Source organism: Musca autumnalis, unplaced genomic scaffold (assembly GCF_047663935.1).
Source record: "Musca autumnalis isolate F117 unplaced genomic scaffold, ASM4766393v1 scaffold_5, whole genome shotgun sequence".
In the NCBI taxonomy this organism is placed as follows: domain Eukaryota; kingdom Metazoa; phylum Arthropoda; class Insecta; order Diptera; family Muscidae; genus Musca; species Musca autumnalis.
In genome coordinates, this window is record NW_027412088.1 from 127,113,932 (window position 1) to 127,128,312 (window position 14,381).

At 36.3% G+C, this 14,381-nt stretch overlaps 1 long non-coding RNA gene across 1 annotated transcript; it reads right to left on the reverse strand.

Moving 5' to 3' along the window:
- Window positions 1–1,995: 1,995 nt before the first annotated feature.
- LOC141405259 (uncharacterized) lies at window positions 1,996–11,669 on the reverse strand. The gene is made up of 3 exons (XR_012413170.1): window positions 11,460–11,669; window positions 9,746–11,384; window positions 1,996–2,866 (listed from the first exon to the last, which is right to left on the reverse strand). It is a non-coding gene; the product is annotated as an uncharacterized lncRNA (long non-coding RNA).
- Between the last annotated feature and the right edge of the window lie 2,712 nt (window positions 11,670–14,381).

The window sequence follows — 14,381 nt, forward strand, 5'->3', positions numbered from 1 at the left end:
GGTGTATGTAAACTTTTGTCCCTGACTGTATGTCTAATACTCTTTTAATAAAGTTAGATGCTGTGTTAGTTATAGTTTTTCTCGGGTGCTTAGAAGTAAAATTAATCGGTCTCCCTGAGGCCGTAGGTTTCTGGTACCAGTCAAGTTTTAGTTGAGTTTCATTCTTAATAGCTATTGCATCCAGGTAAGGTAATTTATTGTCTTTCTCTATCTCCATTGTGAATTGTATGTATGGGTTGAATGAGTTCAGAAGGTCCACATTTTCTTTTATTTCATGTTTTTTCATAACCGTAAAGATGTCGTCCACATATTTGGTCAGTATCTTTGGTTTTGTGCGCATTTTCATCAGTGATGAGTCCAGCAATTGTTCCATGACAATATCAGCTACAACGGGTGAGGCTGGCGAGCCCATTGGCATGCCTTTATTTTGTTTGTAAATCTTGTCTTCATAAATAAAATATCTTGTATCCTTTATACACAGCGTCAAAATATCTATTTCCTTAGATATCGTCGTATATGTTTTTATTATGTCCCACTTATCTTGTATCAAGTTTAGAGCTAGATTTACGGGTATGCTAGGGAAAAGAGAAACCACGTCAAATGAGATAAGAACTTCGTCGGGATCGATTTTAATGTTCTCTATCCTGCTCTTGAAATCTTTCTCGTCTTTAACGTTATATATGGAATTAACAGTTAAGTTCTTCAATATGCCGACCACGTATCTACAAAGGCCATTAGCAGGGGAGTTTATGGTTGAGCAGATTGGTCTAATAGGGTTACCATCCTTGTGTATTTTGGGTAAATCATAGAGTCTAGGTGCAGTTGAAGTTTTGTTGGATAGTTTATATTTCTCCGCCTCATTAATGATGTTTAATTTAAATAATTGTTCCACAAGCATATTATTCTTGTTTTGTAGAATATTTGTAGGGTCTCTTTTTAAGCGTCTGTAAGTGCACAAATCTCCATTTGCCATTTTCATTTGGTATACTTCTTTGTACATAGCTACAGTCTTCCCCCCTTTGTCAGCACTGACAATAAAGCTGTAAACAGATACAACGTTTGGGTAAAGTTTTGTGTCGTTTTGGCCGTTTTTACACTGTTGGGCATGATGCCGAAAAATTCAAATTCATTTGAAATATATGCCGGCAAACAGATAAACGCTGGACTTTGGTATCGTCGTCGCCCTGTTGTTGTTGTTTTTTTCTCGACGCCCAACGCAAAACTTTAATCAAACGTTGTATCTGTTTCCAGCTTAATGATGTCATTATTTTGTTTTAGGAATGATCTGCAACGGCCCACTGTGTTAAGTATTTGTTTGTCTATCGCGTGTAGTGTTGTTGTGGTTTTCTTTTTAATGTGTTCGTCAATGAGTGAAAATCACAAAAACGATTTTTATTTATTACTGAATGTTGCTGTTTTTACACAAATGTTCAGTAAAAGAGAATGAATTGAGAAACTTGTTTTGAAATTTTTATTACTGAGAACTTATAATTTTTACTGAAGGAATTTTGTTCAGTAACATTTTGTAGCTTTAGGCAGTTGTCAAAAGTTTATAATATTCAAATATCATAATCGTAAATATTAATCAAATTGAAAAATTTTACTGAATGCTGTCTTTTTACTTTTTTATTTTTTTCCTTTGGAATAGTATAAAATGCTTAACTCTCTAAAAAGAATTTACTGAGTAATATTTACTGAGAAAGTACAAGGACAAACCTATTTTCATTGCTTTGCATTGGTTTTAGAGTTACGAATTTAAATACAAAGAATAATTTCAGATTACAGAACCTTGTCAAAAGTTGTAACTTCTACAACATTGTAGGGAATTAAACTTATCTCTTTGAAACCACAATGTTACGGACAATTCAGCAGTGGTGGAACTCAGGTTCCAATGGGATGAACTAAGGTTCGTTTCTGGAGCGAAAGAGGACTAAGGTCCGAGAGAAATGGATCTACTTACTGTTGCTTTGAGCTAATGAGTAGGGAAAGAGAGGATTTCCAATTCAACTTACATATTTTATTCAACAATGATATACTTATGGATGTGATCCGTGCTGTTGTTCGTTCGGATGGTAAACCAAAAAGAAAGAGAAGGCTCCATGTGTTGCCCACAGGCAGCCATGTAAGAAAAAGGAGAACAAAGGCACGGATAAAATATCATACAATGTTGCCACTTTAGTGGACTTAATACTGGGATGTAATTCATAGTTGTATTTAAATGTTAACAGGGTGATTTTTAATTCATTGAACATTGCAAGTATAAGAAAAAGGTTCTTAACTATTTAAATATATTTTAATGAATACAAATAGATTAATTACGTTGAACATCCTCCCGCCTCTTGACGGATGTCAATTATTGAATATGCCGTTCAAACGTTTTAGGGCAATGATCGCTTGTTGTAGAAGCCTACGTTGTTTAATCATATTATTGGTACGCTCTACGATGTCGCTAGAATGCTGACTTTCTCCTCTCTCTCGTCGGCGTATTCTTCCTGGCATTCTTTGTGATGGTGGTCGTCGTTGAGATGTATTGGATCTAGTTTCATCGGTATGGTAGCCTTCTCGCTGACGTGTTTCTGAATTCGAAAGACTTCTTTGACCTTGTACAATTTGTTCGTATGTAAAAGATTCCTGGGGTGGAAGGTGAAGCAGAGTGTGGTGCTCCGAACCACATCGAGCGCAACCATCTTCTGAAGTGCATTCATAGGTTTTGTGAGAACGAGCAAGGCAATTGAAACAATAACCATGGCGACGCACTTCCCTCCTACGACTACCTATATCCATCTCTATGAACTTCTTACAAAACCTCAGAGAATGGTACCGATCGCATATGAGACATTTGTGAACCATAGGATTTCGTGGTGCCCTGTTAAGTAAACGTAAAGGTTAGTTAGTAAATTGGTTTAATTAATGTCATGGAAGAAGGGGAGTGAAGGAAGAGAAAGAGATTCGAGGGTATGTGTACCATGAAAGCGAGCAAAGGATTAGGAATCATTATTTCCAGAGAAAAGAGGACATAGTCTTGTAATATCCCTAGTTATAACGCCGTTTGCAGTTCTAATCTCCGCTACTCGTACCAGCCCATCTGACCCGTGATGTACGTTTTTTATTCGACCTAGTTTCCATTCGCAAGGAGGGACCTGGTCATCTTTTACAACCACAAGCTGATTTAGCTTTATATTTTCTATGGGAGATTGCCATTTATACCTGCGTTGTAATTCTTTTATATATTCGTCTTTCCATCGACGAGCGAATTGATGTTGTTGAGCTTTGAGTTTTTCCCATCTTCCAGTTAGAGTTAGGTTATCAGAAGTGGTTTCGGGCAGTGCTACAAGTGAAGCACCGCGTAGGAAATGCCCGGGAGTAAGGGCTAGCAACTCGTGAGAATCATCGGTCATTGGAGATAGTGGTCTGGAATTAAGAACTGCTTCTATCCGTACGAGTAAAGTATTGAATTCCTCAAACGTGTAATGATGATTTTGTGCAACTTTTTTGAAATGCGATTTAAAAGACTTTACTCCTGCTTCCCACAACCCACCCTTGTGTGGTGCGTTTGGTGGGATGAACGACCATTGCAGACCTTGGGGGGTGTACTTCTTAATAATATCTTCGGCAGAGTTGTTCAAAAATTGTAAGAATTCGTATCGCAGTTTCCTTTCGGCTCCAACGAAATTTGTGCCGTTGTCAGACATTACCTTTAGAGGTAACCCTCGGCGCCCTACGAATCTTGTGAATGCAGCCAAAAACGAATCAGATGAGAGGTTTGAGCAAAGTTCTAAGTGAATTGCTTTGGTACTAAAGCAGACGAATACGCAAACATAACTTTTTTGGTATACTGCTTGCCGTATACTTGAGGTTTTTGTGGAGAATGGACCAGCAAAATCTAAACCAGTAAACGAAAATGGAAGAGAGAAAGTACTACGCTCTGAGGGAAGAGCCGCCATTATTTGAGATTGCATTTTATGTCTATAAATAGTACATGTTTTACAATTTCTTATGCATTTTTTGATCGATGATCTAAGTCGAGATATATAATATTCTTCACGAATTGTTCTTAGCATCAGACTATTTTCAGCGTGAAGCAACAGGTTGTGGATGAAGCTCAAATACAATTTGTTATATTCAGAATCTTTGTGTATGATGATTGGGTGACATTCATTGTATGACAGATTGGAATTTGTTATTCTTCCGTTTACACCTTTTTAGAATTAAGGAGACTTGAGTATTCTTGGCTGTAATATTGTTTTTGAGATAATCGAACGATAAGCTGCTTCATTTCCTTAAATTCTTCGTATGATATCGTGGGGTCTGAGTATTTCGCAATGTTCCGAGCAGCTTTGTAAAACCTAAATACGTAAGCAGCAACCCGAATAGCTCTATCCCTCCGAGAAAACCGTTTGAGAAAATCCTCGTCATCTTGTAATGTGCGAAATACTTCTATTTTACGTGCTTCAGGAGGGTTTTCGTTCCTTCTAGTGCTGCTAGGCCATTCTTCGGGAGGACTACGTAACCAGGTTGGGCCATGCCACCACAGAGAATTGTGGAAAAGTTCTTCTGGAGAGCAACCTCGAGACCCCAGATCTGCTGGGTTATCGTTTGATCTGACGTGTCGCCACGGGTTGTTACCGACGTTGCGTATGATTTTTGCAACTCTGTTGGCTACATACGTTTTCCAAGTATAGGGAGGCTTCTCTAACCAGCTGAGTGTAATTGAAGAATCGCACCAGAGAAATACTTCATAATTATGCAATGGTAATCCTGCCGTGATGTGTTTAACTAATTGTGAGAGGAGAACTGCTCCACATAGCTCTAGACGTGGAAGACTTACTGGATCTATTGGGGCTATTTTGGTTTTGGATACAAGTAGTTGGGTATGGATAGCGCTACCTTGGCTGGTTCTGAGATAAATAGTTGCACAATAAGCCTTCTCAGAGGCATCACAAAATCCATGTATTTGAGAAATACATGTTGGCGAGAAATTAACCCATCGTGGGACTTGAAATTCAGAAATAAGAGCGAGGGATTCTGCAAATTGATTCCACTTTTGCAGAGTGTGTGGCTTAACGTTTTCATCCCATTTGGTTCCTTCTATCCATAACTGCTGAAGTAGAATTTTGGCTACTACGATGATTGGGGATATCCAACCAGCGGGATCGAAAACTTTTGAGACAATTGATAGGATCTGTCGTTTTTTAATCGAGTTAACAACGGAGGGTGCTTCGACATTATAAGAGAACATGTCCTTCATTGCGTTCCACTGAACGCCTAGTGTTTTAGTGCCACTAGTTTCGTAAAATTTCAAAAATTTAGAACTCAAAATATTTTCTTTATTAACCGAATTTAGAATTTCAGGGTCGTTGGAGGTAATTTTCTTTAGAGGGAACCCTGCGGATTTTAGCATAGAGATTAATTGCGACAGGGAATCTATAGCGGCTTCTGGGCTATGAGCTCCAGAGAGAACGTCGTCGACATACATGTCCTTTTTAATAATTTGAGATCCTTGGGGGTATTTTTCCACGCAGTCATTTGCTAATTGTAGAAGAGTTCTCATAGCTAAATATGGAGCACAATTCACTCCAAATGTTACAGTCTTTAAGGCATAATCCTTTACGGGAGAAATTGGAGAAGGGCGCCAAAGAATTTTTTGAAAATTAGAATCATCAGGGTGAATAAGTATCTGTCGATACATTTTTTCTATATCCCCATTAAAAACGTACTTATAAAAACGCCACCGGAGTATTAATGTTAATAAATCTGACTGAAGAGTAGGGCCGACATGTAGGGTATCATTTAGAGAATATCCCGAATAAGTTCGTTTTGATGCGTTAAATACAACACGCAGTTTTGTACTAAGACTTTGTGGTCTTAAAACTGCATGGTGTGGCAAGTAAAACGAATTGCATGAACCATTTGTTGAGGATTCTATAGAAGTTGTAGGTGCCATATGGTTTAGGGAAGTATATTCTTGAAGTACATCATTGTATGCTTGTGCCATTTCTGGTTTATTTTTGAGTGATTGTTCCATTCTCATATATTGTATTAAAGCTTGGGATCTTGAGGGTGATATTGGGGTTTCGACTTTATAATTGGTTTTGAAGGGGAGACGAACCATATAGCGACCATCGGCAGTTCGCACTGTAGTTGTTTTAAACAGGGATTCGCAATATTCATCACTAGCAGAGAGAAGCCGTTTTTCGGGAATTTCTTCTTGTTCCCAGAATTTCCTAAGTTCTTGGCTGATAGAAAGATCAGAATCTTCCGAAGTTTCAATTGAAAATGAGGAAACAGTTTGCGGGTGTATTGGACCACTTATCACCCATCCAAAAATGGTAGCTTGGACCACCAGAGATGAGCCGATTTTTCTTACACCGTCCAATAGTAGACTTGGGATAACACTACTTCCTAGAAGTAAGTCAACATGACCAGGGGAATGAAAATGGGGATCCGCTAAATCCATATTTTCTAATTCTTCGAGGGACAGATCAGACCTGTGTATAAAAAAACTCGGCAAAAGTCGAGTAATTTTGTTTACAACTATAGCTTTCATGTCGACTATAATATTGTGGAGCTCGGCAACGAGTGAAAGAGTGCACAACGTATTGGAATTGGCTACGATTTGACCTCCTAAGCCCCGTATTTGATAGTTTTTATTTTCTGTGGGGAGTAGAAGTTGTTGTTGTAATCTTTTGGAAATAAATGACCTTTCAGATCCTTGGTCTAAAAAGGCTCGAGCTGTAAATGTGTCGCCGTTGTGACGAATCGTAACAATTGCTGTAGGTAACAGAGTATTTTCAATTAATGAATTATTATCATTTGTAACCATATGTGTGGATGCTTGAAGAACTAATGGATCTCTATCCTGAGAGGAACTTGTAGAAATATCATCTGTGAAATTTTGTGATGATGTGCCAACAAAGTTTGCATTAGTACTAGGGCTACAATCTTGGGAATTTCCTTTGGATTTTGAACTAGGAAAATGCAAAAGTGTATGATGATTTCTTTTGCATTCCATACAGACGAATTTGCTTTTGCAATCTTTCCGCAAATGTTTGTAAGAGAGACAATTGAGGCAAATTTTATTTTGAGAAACATATTGGTTACGTTTTATTGGGTTTAGTTGGCGAAATTCTGAGCAGTTTTTGAGAGCATGATTGTTTCCACAAAGTTTACATTCAATTTGTATGGTGCTTTCAATTTGAAAAGTGTTTACATCTACCTTTTTAGACCCAATTCTTGTACCTTGGATGCTATCAAGCCTTTCAACTACTTCGTATCTATTCGTTAAAAATTCATTCATTTCTTGCCACTTGGGAAGTTCCTTATGAGACTTAAGAGATTGTTCCCAAAGGGAAAGAGTTTCATGGGGAAGTTTTGTTGAACACAAATACACTAGGATGGGATCCCAGTCTGCAGTGGAAATATTTTGCCCTTGAAGAGCCGTTATACAATCGTTTATTGTGTTTTGAATTTTTTGCAAGGAATCGCTGCTTTCGGAATTAATTACTTTTAGGTTAAATAGAATCTTAAGCTGGTTATCTACCAGGATTCGTTTATTTTCGTAGCGGGATTTTAGCGCGTCCCACGCCAACGAAAAATTCTCTCCACATAATTTATATTTTCGCACAATTCCTGCGGCTTGACCTTTAACTTTTAGCCTTAAGTAGTATAACTTTTGAACTGATGTGAGCTGGGAATGTTTGATGTACACCGCTGTGAACATATCTCGGAATGAGGGCCATTCCTCCGCCTTGAAATATTTCAGTATCGCAGGGCGGTACTTTAATGGGGACAAAATCGTGATCGGGGGTGATTGATGTGGAGGAGTTTTCTAGGGGAACCACTAAAGTTTTTTGCAAATCCAGAATCTTTGCTTTGCAGAAGTGAAAACTTTTAGTGCAATTGGAATATTTTTCTTGAGCAGACTCTTTAAAATTTGTATCGACTTCGTCATTTTTACTTGTGAAAATGTTGCGATACGATTTTTGAACATTACTCCATCTTGTATTAAGATCTTGTAAAACTACTTCTAATGAAGAATCGGTGTGTTCATTGGCGGGAATTTTTTCAATAGCTGATGTAAACATTATTAAATCATCTGAATCAAAAATAAACTCATTTCTTAAGGTGTCCATTTTGATTGAAATGTTTGGAATTAGGAGAGTAAATCAGAGAAAATTATGTAATTTGCGAAATTCAGATGTTCTAATATTTTACAGTTACAAGTTAAAGTCATTTATATTTGTTCTTGCCCAATGAGTTTTCCCTTTTCTGTATGCCAGAACCAAATGAGAATCGAAAGATTTTTTCCTTTGAGAGATACGTTAAAAACAACTCAAATGAGACTTCAAAAGTTTTGAGAATTGAAATTTGAGAACTTATCAGCCGAATGCGAGTGGAGAGAGGAGCGTACACCAAATAGTGCTAGAACCACATAAACATCGAAATATGTTGTGTTTGCTTACCCTAATCCCACAGCAAACACAGGAAAAAATCCAAAACCAAATGTGAGTTGCACCAATTCAGAGAATCTAGAATCAATTGAGCATTGAAACCACTGTCCAGCGTTTACATCAATCAAAATCTATATCCAAATGAGATTGAAAAAAAAAACTTCCAAACGTTTGCACCAACCAAAAGAGACTATAACTGAATTCAATTTTAAAACGTTTTAAGAGTTTACACCGACCAAAAATTCTATAACCAAATGAGGAACAAAAAAATAAAATTAGGAGTTTTGCACCAATCCAAAGAAACTGTAACTGAATGTGTAATGAAAAACGTTTTAAGAGTTTACACCAGGGGTGAGGGGTGTGCTAGCACACAGGCAAATTGTCAAAAACGTACTCTTGGTTTTTTGTGAACCATAAACAATTAAAAGTTTGTGCAATTTTTTATGCATATGTTATATGTTTTAATAATTTGCGTTGTGGACGATTTTAGACATTAATTTTTAAAAAATGTTGAAATAAGTAATGAAATATCAAGAGAAATTAAATATTAATTCTCCCTTAAATTTGCGTCCCTCTCAATTTTGCTCAGCTTTGGTTTACACCAACCAACAATTTTATAACCAAATAAGGGAAAAACATTAAGAGTTTTGTACTAAGCCAAACCCTAAACTCTTGAGTATTTACCCAAACACAATGTAATACCGGAACAAAGGAGAATGGTAATAAATGTTGAGAGCGTGGATGCACACCAAACTTATCTTCCTTGGAAATCGTTTAAGAGAATTGTTAAAAGAGAATTAAATAATATTTTCCTCTTTTTGTATTCGTTATGAAATCAGTATTATTTTTGTTCAACAATGGGAGAGAAGTACGTACAGAGATAATTTCTTTAATGTTGTATTCTGAGAAAACGTTTCATAAATGTACTTAAAATCGTGGCAGAGAATTTTCTGGTTGAGAAAGTTAGTTGCCGCTGTTGTTAACGATCGGGTGTTGTGTGCGATGTTAAATCTATGTATGCATATGTATAGACAACAGTATGCCAATCGAAGTACTTTTGAATGTTTACTTTGTAACATAAAAGAACAGCTGATAGAGTTAAGAATACCACGACTATATTGAGGTGTCTTAAAAAACTGAATTGTAGCTCTAAATCTGTTGCTGGTTTTCTATGTTTCACTGAATCTACCTCAACTTGGGTTTGTGTAAAAGATGTTTGTGTTTGATAATAGAAATGACGTTGACGTGACTAATATTCAAGAATGTTGGAAATACTTTAATTTGATTTCACTTACGGTTTAGTTCCAATATGCCTTTAATTTGTAGACGTAATGGTAATGTGTCGTATTCCTCCAAAAATAGCCTTTTGAATGTTTTATGAATGATTGCCGATTTCAAATGATGGCTATTCGACTGTTTCCAACTATGGTGTTGCTTTCACTTTTGTTGAAGTGGAAACAATATGTTGGCGATATGCTTCAGGGATGTTGTAAACCAAATACGTATCTGATGGTAGTTTTGCAGTCTCAATAATATGGGTGTAATTTATCTTGTTTCAGTTGGAATAATAGCACATGTCGACACTTTGATATATGCAATTTAACTTACGGTTTCCTTCAAGCGCTGGGTTGTTATTAACACTGTATATGGCTGGAAACACTCGTGCATGAAATATATGTTGCAGACACACTGAAGTGATGTTGCGGAAACAATTGAGGTGAATGTTGACGTTGTTACGAGTAGTCTGTTTGAGATATGTTGCAAAACAATCAATGTACGACGGCAGCAAATCAGCACTCTCTCACGATGTGTTGCTCCTTTTGAACTTAACAGCTGTTGGTGGAGGGTTTGCAATTTAGAATTGAGCTGTTGTTGAGACGTTGTGTGAACTTCGGTTGAATGCGTTGATGGTATGATTCTAACAGCATTGATTGGAAAAGTAGGTGTTTTACGCGACAAGCGTTATTTCATAGTTTCTTTTGTTTAAAAAGTTCGACAGAAATCTTACATCCATTTATATTGGGAACTGTAACTGTTGACAATGTGAAATAACAGCATTGATTGGAGGAGGTAAACGAAACAGAGCTCCTGCCTTGCATAGATTGCTTTTGTTTCACACTAAATGCTTCTGTGATGTAAACAGACAGATGGCTGGGTCAGATGTTTAGACGCTGACGGACACTCTCCAGAGAAGTGTGTAGACTTGAAGTTTGTTAAATTGATATTTAACACGTAAAAGGGCAGAATGCGTACACCGAACTATGATGCCAAGTTGATTGAAACGGACCGACTCAGTTCTGTGAAACTGCTCCCAATTTGGTTTGTTGAAATCGGACAGAAAATTGACACAGAGGATGTCAAGTTGCTTGAAGCGGGAAGATTTTTTTTTCTTTGTATGTTTTGTTTGACCACACCAAATGGATGTTTAGACGCTGGCCGAAATTTTCCAGACAGTTATACGGACTTGAAGTTAGTTCTATTGCGATTTCTCGCAGAATGCTCACCGAGAACTATATTACAAAGCTGGTTAAAACGAAATGCCCACAATTTGGTCTAGTGGAATTGGACAAAAAGTTGATTGAAGCGTGAAATTTCTCTTTGTTTTGATGGGTTTCCTTTTGTATGTCTTTGACCACACCAAGTTGTTTAAAACGGACAGACTCACTTCTGTCAAAGTACTCCCAATGTGGTTTGGTCGAATCGCACAAAAAGTGACCACGGTCTGCGTGTACCAAACCAACTCTATCCAAGTGCTTGCAATTAAGTTTTTATGTGTTGCAACAGCTGCGCCGACACCAAGAACAGTTGCGTACTTTGCTATTCTCCAGCAATTATGGCAATTTCTTAGCCGGGATATTGGACGGCCTGTCGGTAGAAAAATGCAGGTGATGCACTTTCTGCACCAGCCGGCAGAGAAAATCACTTCCAGAATTCCTGGAAATGTATGGATTATAATATATTTGTTAATAGCCTGTCGCTCGGAAATGATTATTGTGTCAGGCGAAGTACCTCTTCCACAAGTTTGTGAACGATATTTTCTCCCAATAGCCGGAGTTATCAATCTTCCGGGCAAACGAGATAATTTATTATTTTATAAATATGAGTTTTTTTGATATTTTCCTTTAAACAAAATTTTAAGTTCGCTCTGAGACATGTGTTTGCAAATTTTATGCTAGTATACACACTTTTGCCAATATTGAGAATAATGACCATTCACAATAGTGACGATCGTGTTACCATATTGCTGGTCATGAAAGCTGTGATCACTACGGTGTTCAGCTGGTTGATACGAAATCCAACTTGTTGGATATAACTTTTAATTGCAAATTTTTGTATAATTTTTATAATGTTATTTTGTTGTTGTTTTTCTAATGAACTATTTATCTTCATAGGTTGATTTCATTGAATCCGGCTCGAAGGACCATGTTAAAAGTTGTAACTTCTACAACATTGTAGGGAATTAAACTTATCTCTTTGAAACCACAATGTTACGGACAATTCAGCAGTGGTGGAACTCAGGTTCCAATGGGATGAACTAAGGTTCGTTTCTGGAGCGAAAGAGGACTAAGGTCCGAGAGAAATGGATCTACTTACTGTTGCTTTGAGCTAATGAGTAGGGAAAGAGAGGATTTCCAATTCAACTTACATATTTTATTCAACAATGATATACTTATGGATGTGATCCGTGCTGTTGTTCGTTCAAAAAATCGATGGCACTATCGATAATATCGATTATTATTTAAAAATTAATATCGATAGATAGTTTTGCCTATCGATATTATCGGAATAAAAACCCCTAACCTGAAATCCATTGAAATAAATAGAAATTTCGCTGCTTTTCGGTTATGTGTGTGTAAGAAAGTATGTCCGTAGTCACACGTACACATTTATCGGTAAAATAAAATTTATTTTCTAAAAATTTTATAAAATAAAAACAGTTGTTTATTCTCCTTTACATTTCTGTGAACTACTTTTGCATAATTTCAAGAAAATCATTGACATTTCCGCCATTTCATCTCCAGATTAATGGCGATGACAACGATAATATCGATAACAATCGATATATTAAAACATTATATCGAAAATATCTAATGTTGAAAATATCGATGGTTTGTCAGCTCTAGTGTACCCCGCTTCAAAATTCATATTTGTCATTTGAATTCGCTGTGAGGTATAGAAATATCAAACTGTACAGAAACAGGTAGATGTATCTCGAAAAAAGAAAACAAATAAACTTAATGTTGTACACGTAAAATGTCAACATTTTTTGTGTTTTGTATGAGAATCTAATTTACAATAGGTCTGTTCGATAACCAAAAATTTGTGCAAATTTGTACAAACTTTTACAAAATGCTGTTCGATAACAAACTTGTTCAGTGAAAGAGAACTGAGAAGTACTTGCAAGAACTTGCAAATACTTTTTACTTGCGAAGTTATCGAACAGGCCTAATAACTTATTTTAGCAGTTCAAGTTCAATCAGTTTGTATTTTCTGTTTCGTAACTACGGTAACAACTTTTTCTCGGAAAAGGTTTTGTGTGTATCTACCTGAATTGACAGAAAAGAAATTCGCCTCAAAATTTTTTTCGCCTCTGTTCGTGAATTTTGACATTTAAAATCTTTGTTTTTCTTTGAATTCGCTTACTAGAGGACTTATAATTGGGTCATGGTGGAATAATAAGGTGCATGGCACAATAATAAAGGTACAACGCCAAAAACAGTTGATCATCATACCAGTTGTCAAAATGCTTTATTGTGAATAAAATCACATACAAAATGTAAACAAGCAATTCACAGTAATACGTTATTGTGATCAAATTTGACGTTTAGTATGATGTGATGTAACACCTTCTTATTCCACCATGATAAGGTGTAACGCCAAAAACAGCTGATCATCATACCAGTTGTCAAAATGCTTTATGGTGAATAAAATCACATACAAAATGTAAACAAGCAATTCACAGTAATACATTATTGTGATCAAATTTGACGTTTAGTATGATGTGATGTAACACCTTCTTATTCCACCATGATAAGGTGTAACGCCAAAAACAGCTGATCATCATACCAGTTGTCAAAATGCTTTATTGTGAATAAAATCACATACAAAATGTAAACAAGCAATTCACAGTAATGCATTATTGTGACCAAATTTGACGTTTGACATGATTTGATGTAACACCTTCTTATTTCACCATGAATTGGGCCATGCTTTGTCTCAGAACTGTAAACACAATGGATTGTTGTGCTTATTTTTTACGCCTCGCCTCAAAGCGCAAAAGTCAATTGGTGCTGTTTTCAATATGACAGGCCATATCCAGCAAAAAAGTGTGAAAGTAGTGCAAAGCAGAGTTATGATTTCAATACATCTTTCGATGCAGTCCACACGGAGTTATGAAAAATGCACTCCGCTCGATACATTTTAGAAGCACTCGCTTATAGATCCCTAGCCAAGCCAACCAATTTTTTGATCCCTACAATCGCAGTCTTTTTTTCTGAACACATGAAAGAGTGTCTAAAATTATAAGAATTTGTTTAAAAAATAAAGAAATACAAACTAAAGAGACGAACATTGCTGTAATTGACAAGACGCAAATTATTTTTGAAGTGGAGTTGGAGTTTTTTTGGTAATCTGAACTGGAGCAGGAGGAAAAATGAAAAACCATTTTGATGATGAAGCAAAATCAGTTGCGGTTTCATAAAATGTAGAAAAGAGGAGTAAACAAAGCTACGATTAAATTTAATGGAGCATTTTCATAATTTGTGTTAATGTAATAAAGTTAATATGTGTTAATGTAAAAAAGTTCATATTCTTGTTTTACACAAATAAGAAATGTATTTTATTTATTTTGGGATATTTGCAATGGCTTGCATTTTATAGCATCTTTAGACTGCATTTAAATTCAATCCAAAACACTACATCAAAGGCTGT